The 5,810-nt window shown below is 39.2% G+C and overlaps 1 non-coding gene across 1 annotated transcript; it reads left to right on the top strand.

Moving 5' to 3' along the window:
* The first annotated feature begins 4,064 nt into the window (after window positions 1–4,064).
* Window positions 4,065–4,168, top strand: LOC114032906. The gene has a single exon (XR_003567899.1). It is a non-coding gene; the product is annotated as a U6 spliceosomal RNA (small nuclear RNA).
* Window positions 4,169–5,810: the final 1,642 nt, after the last annotated feature.

Genomic DNA, 5,810 nt, shown 5'->3' with positions numbered 1-5,810 from the left:
GAAGGATGAAAGAAAGGAGGGAGGAAGAGAGGAAGGAAGGGAGGGAGGAAGCAAAGGAGAGAGGGAAGGGGGAAGGGGAGAAAAGGGGAAGGGGGAAGGGGAGAAAAAGGGAAGGGGGAAGGGAGGGAGAGAGGGAAGGGGGGAGGGAGGGAGGGAGGGATGGGGGGATTGAGAAGAGAGGAAGGAAAGAAGAGATGAAGGGAAGAAAGGAGGTAGGGAGGGAGAGAGAATCAACCAGTTCCTTCTCTACCCCAAATTTCCTTCATCCTTAAAAAAACATCCTCTAACCAACCCTACTTACCCTTCAATTATCCTCCCTTTCTCTTGCAAATTCCCTCCCTTGAAAAAGCTATCTAGACTCACTGGCCCCACTTCCACTCCTCTCACTTCTCAATCTTTGGCAATCAGGCTTCTGACCTGTCACCCAACTGAAACCTCTCTCTTTCAAGTTATCAATGATATCTTAATTGCCAAATATGATGCTCCTTTCTTAGTGCTTATCTTTCTTGATAAATGTGATTCTGCTGCCCACATTCTCCTCCTACATGCCTTTTCCTTTCTAAGTTTTCCTCAGATTACTCTCTTCCAGTTCTCTTCTATCCAACTACTTTCCCAACTCCTTTATCAGATCATCATCCATATCATACCCTGAGAGATGTACACCAGATTCTACACTTGTCGGTCTGTATCTGTGTCTGTCTGTCGGTCCGTCTCTCTTTCTGTATCTCTGTGTGTCTCTCTCTCTATCTCTCTCTCCATGTCTGTCTCTCTCTCTGCCTCTCTCTCTCTCTGTCTCTCTCTCTGTCTCTCTGTCTCTGTATCTCTGTCTCTGTCTCTCTCTCTGTATCATCTGCAGACAAATTATACACAAGTCCATAAGAGCGGATGAAGTCATCCAGAGGGAGTGGATAAAGAAAAGAGAGGTTGATACAGCTCCAGAGTACAATTGGGGCAAGAAAGAAATGGCAGTTCACCTGAAGAAAGTGAAAGATGGAACATCCAGACAAGTAGACGGATAGTCAAGAAAGACCAGTATCAAAAAGACAAAGAGAGGGAAAAGTACTCAACAGTGGTCAAAAGAGATGGGGACTGAGAAAAGTACACCATACTTGACAATTGACAGGCCAAAGATTGCTCTTTAGAGACAGCATTCTCAGTTGAGTGACTAAGCTAAGAGTCAAATTGCACAGTGTTGAGAAATGAGTGGAGAGGAAGTGCAAGTATTGAGCATCAACAGCTTTTTCTAGGAGTCTGGCCGAAACCCGGACAAGAGATATAGCATGACAGTTTGAACCCAGCTCAAACCCAAGTAGAATGTAAACTCCTTAAGGGTCAAAACTGTTTTCTTTTTGTCTATATATTCCCAGTGCCCTGGATATGAGTAGACCCTCAATTAGTATTCGTCACATCAAAGTGTTTCCACGATTTTAAGCAGGAACAATTACTTTTGCATCTTTAAGGCCATGACCATTACCAATAACCAATAAATATTTCCTAAGTATTACATTACAGTAATATTTTCACAGAGCAATATCTTGAGCCAAACAATGAAAAACCTTTGGAGAAAATTCACCTTTAGGAGTTTCTTCGTTAAGTGCCAAGAATGTAGGTGTGTTGGGGTTCCACATTCCAGTAATAACATAAGCTCTTCCATCACAGCTCTTTCCCATGGATTCCTATAGACACATAAATATTTAAACAGGTATTATTTAGAGTCTCTTTAGAAAATCAGAATTTGTAATGGCTTTAAAGAAACCAGATACATGAAAATTTTAGATCTGCAAACATGACAAAAAGCCTTTTACTTCAAAAAATTCTTCTCTAGAAAAATATTTGCCATATGAGTCTCTAAATAGCAGATTCCCTGAGGGCACTAAAAATACAAAAGTTTAATTCTGTCAAATTATTAGGAACTCATCTCATGGAACAGGCAAATTACATGAATGAACTGAATCGCAAAAACAGAATTGCAGCAGCAATCACTAGTATCTTGATTAACCTCATTCTGGTTCAAAAAAATTCATATATATCTACTCTCCATACACATATAATCACAATGTGGTTACCTTTTTGGATAATGAATCAACTAATTAGCAAGCTTTTATTGTGTGCCTACTATATGCCCAGGCATCTAGGTGGCACAGTGGATAAATGCCAGGCCTGGAGTCAGGAAGACTCATCTTCCTGAGTTCAAATCTGGCCTCAGGAACCTACTAGCTGCGTGACCCTAGGCAAGTCACTTTACCCTGTTTGTCTCAGTTTCCTCATCTGTAAAATGAGCTGGAAAAGGAAACAGAAAACCACTCCAGTACCTTTTCCAAGAAAACCCCATGCTATTGGCATGCTGGCAGAGTCAGATATGAATGAAACAACTGAACAACAACAACTATATGCCAGGTACTAAAGACAGACACGAGGTTAAAAATGAAAAAATTCCTGACCTAAAGAAGTTTAAATGGAAGAAACAATGCAAAGACCCAGCTAATAGAAAGAAAACAAACAAAAGGGGGCTAAAGAAAGCTAGAAGGCTCCTGGATAGAGCACTGGGCCTGGAGTCAGAAAGACTTGAATTCAAATCCAGACTCATATATTTACTAGCTATGTGACCCTGGGCAAGTCACTTAAGCTCTGTTTGCTTTAATCCACCAGAGAAAGAAATGGTGAACTTCCCCAGTATCTTTGCCAAGAAAACTCCTGGGACAACATGGTCCACAGGGTCACAAAAAGTCAGACACAGCTGACCAAAAGAACAACAACAAAAGGTTATCAGCAGTGAAATTGATGTTAGCCTTTTCCCCCAGCAATGAATTTCTTTTTAAAATATTGATATTACTCTACATTAGAACACCATCATATCATTAAAGGCAGCCATTTTTTTTTCAGTGTTAGCCAAATCTGGATCATCTTAAAATCAGTCCTCTACATAATGGATCATCTGTATACCTCACCTACCACTGAAAGCCCTTCATGATCCGGCCACTGTCTGGCCCACCTTTCCAACCTTATGAGGCTTGATTCCTCTTCTCACCATTTAACACCCAGTCAAAATGGCCTTCTTGCAGCTTTCGTTCCTTGAAGCTTATGAAGTGAGCTCCCACGTGATACACTCTTTCATTGCTATGCCTTGGCACTGGCCGTTCTCCAGACCTAGAAGGCCATTGCCTCCCATCGCCAACTCCTGGAATCCCTTGTTTCCTTCAAGACTTACATCATGTTTCCCCTTCTACAAGGATCTACCTGGGATCTGCCCAGCTCCAACAGCTCTGCCTCCAAAAATTACCTTGCATTTATTTTGTGTTTTCTTGTTGTTCAGTCATTTCCCAGTCGTATCTGACTCTTTGTGACCCCTTTCGGGGTATTCTTGGCAAAGATACTCTTCTCCAGTTCATTTTACAGATGAGGAAACTGAGACAAATAGGGTTAAGTGACTCGCCCAGGATCACACAGTTAGTGAGTGTCTGAGGAAAGATCTGAACTCAGGAAGATGAGTCTTCCTGACTCTAGGCCCAGTGTTCTATCCACTGCACCACCTAATGGTATGTATTCTATATACACTTATTTATGCATTCGTTGTCTCCTCTGATAAAATGTAAGCTCCTGGAGGCCAGGAACTATGTCCTTTTTATCTCTGCATTGCTGGCATAGGGCATGGTGACTGGAATTATAGCAGCAATATGTACATTGTTTCGTCCTACACAACACAACCTGATGAACTGAGTTCAGAAATAATTATTCAATTATATTCCAAGTTTTAGCAAACAGAAGGACAATAGCAGCACATTACTAAAGGGAGGTTTGCAAGTTTCCCATAGCATTTTACAGATAACATAATTATCATGTTTTGTTTAGATTTATATGTGTGCATGTACAGTACCCTCTTTTCTAGGCTATAAATTCCAAGAGGGAAGACATCATATCTTATTTAGTATTCTATCTTCTCTAGCACCAAACACAATGCTCCAAAAATAGAAAATACTTAACATATGGTGTTAAATAACATGTTGGTTTAAACATGATTTCTTCCAAACTTTCCCAGCAGTTAAATGGTGTTAAATTTAATTTTTGCCCTTATTCCAGGAGCACAAATACTAAAATTGGAAAAACACCAAGATTAACATGGGCCTTGCCCCAGGATAACACATAAATTCAGGAAGAATTTTATTCTTTTTTAATATACAGATTTAATGCCATTCCAAATATCAAGGGGATTCTTTTTAGAACTAGACAAAATAACATCAAAACTCATATGGCAGAATCAAAAGGTCAAGAACATCAAAGAGGACAAGGAAAATACACAGGCACAGAAGCAGCCTGGCATTACCAAATCTCAAATTATACTCTAAAATGCTCCATAATCAAAGCTGTTTGGGACAGGTTTTTAAAAATAGCAAAATTGAACAATGAAATTGATTAGGTAAACAAGACCCAAAAGCAGTTGAAGACAGCATCCCAGTATTCAACAAACCCCAGGACAGCAACCACTAGGAGGATATGGACTCCCTTTTTGGGGAGAAGAAAAACTGCTGAGAAAGTTTAGAAGAAAACATGTTCAAATCAACCAAGTTACATTCTATAACCTCTAATGAATGCATGATCTAAATATAAAAGATGACATCATAAACAAATAGAAGAAGAATGGAAGGAGCTACCTTTGACAACTATGGCTTGGGAGAGAATTTTTAACTAAATGAGGGATAGAAATAATCACAAGGATAGATTTTGCCAAAATATGGAACTTCCTCTGTCAATGCAAGCTGGCACTGTCTCTGCACTTTTCAATCCTAAAGAGTTGTGTAGAACACTAAAAAGTTAAGTGACTTGCCCAGGATCACAAAGCCAGAAAGTCTCAGAGATGAGAACTGAAACATAGGTCATCTTCACTCTGAGGCAGGCTCTCCTTCTCATCATGCCATGCTCACTCTCATTTGAGAAGGTAAAACAGACAAGTTAAATGATATAAAACTGAAAAGCTTTTATGTCAATCGATCAATGCAGTTAGAATTAGAAGATGAGTAGTTAACCTATCTCTGAGAAAGGTTTAATGGCAAAAACGTATAAGGAATGGATAGAAATAGATAAAAATAAGAACCATTCCCCAATGGAAAAGTGGGCAAGAAACATAAAGAGGCAGTTTTCAAAAGAAGAATTACAAGTCAGAAATATGATATCAACATTCTAAATCACTAATGATATGAGAAATGCAATTTTTTTAAACTGAAATTTAACCTCTCACCTATCAGATTTGTGAAGATGACAAAAGACAAAAATGGTCAATATTAGATGAGTAGCAATAAAACAGGCATACTAAGGTACCCCTGAGGGACCTGTGAATTGGTCCAACCATTGTAAAAAAACAATTTGGAATTATCAATCAATCAGCATTTGATTAATCACCTGCTATGTTCCGGGCACCGTGCTGCATGCTTGGGGTACAAATAATCAGAATGAAACAAACTCCACTCACAAGGAGCTTTAAAAAATCAGTTAGACGATCAGCCAATAAACATTTATGAATCATCAGCTATGTGCAAGGCATTGTGTTAAAGCACCGGGGATACAAAAAGAGGCAAAAGAAAGTCATTAAATGGTGGAGTCAATGCCTTAGTATTGCCTTAGCAGTATATCACTATTAAACACAGACCCCAAGAAGAACAAAGATAGGAAGAAAGGTCCCATATGTAGAAAGCTATTTACAGCAGCAAATAACTACAAAGAAAGTATGTACCAATCAACTAGTTCAAAACTGCATTAGTGAAGAGAAGACAAAAGTAAGAGATTTTGCAGAGGTAAGAAACGGTAAGCAAACAGAA

This window comes from Vombatus ursinus, unplaced genomic scaffold (assembly GCF_900497805.2).
Source record: "Vombatus ursinus unplaced genomic scaffold, bare-nosed wombat genome assembly UNPS02005887.1, whole genome shotgun sequence".
Taxonomy (NCBI): Eukaryota; Metazoa; Chordata; class Mammalia; order Diprotodontia; family Vombatidae; genus Vombatus; species Vombatus ursinus.
This window is presented reverse-complemented; position numbering and strand designations above follow the sequence as displayed.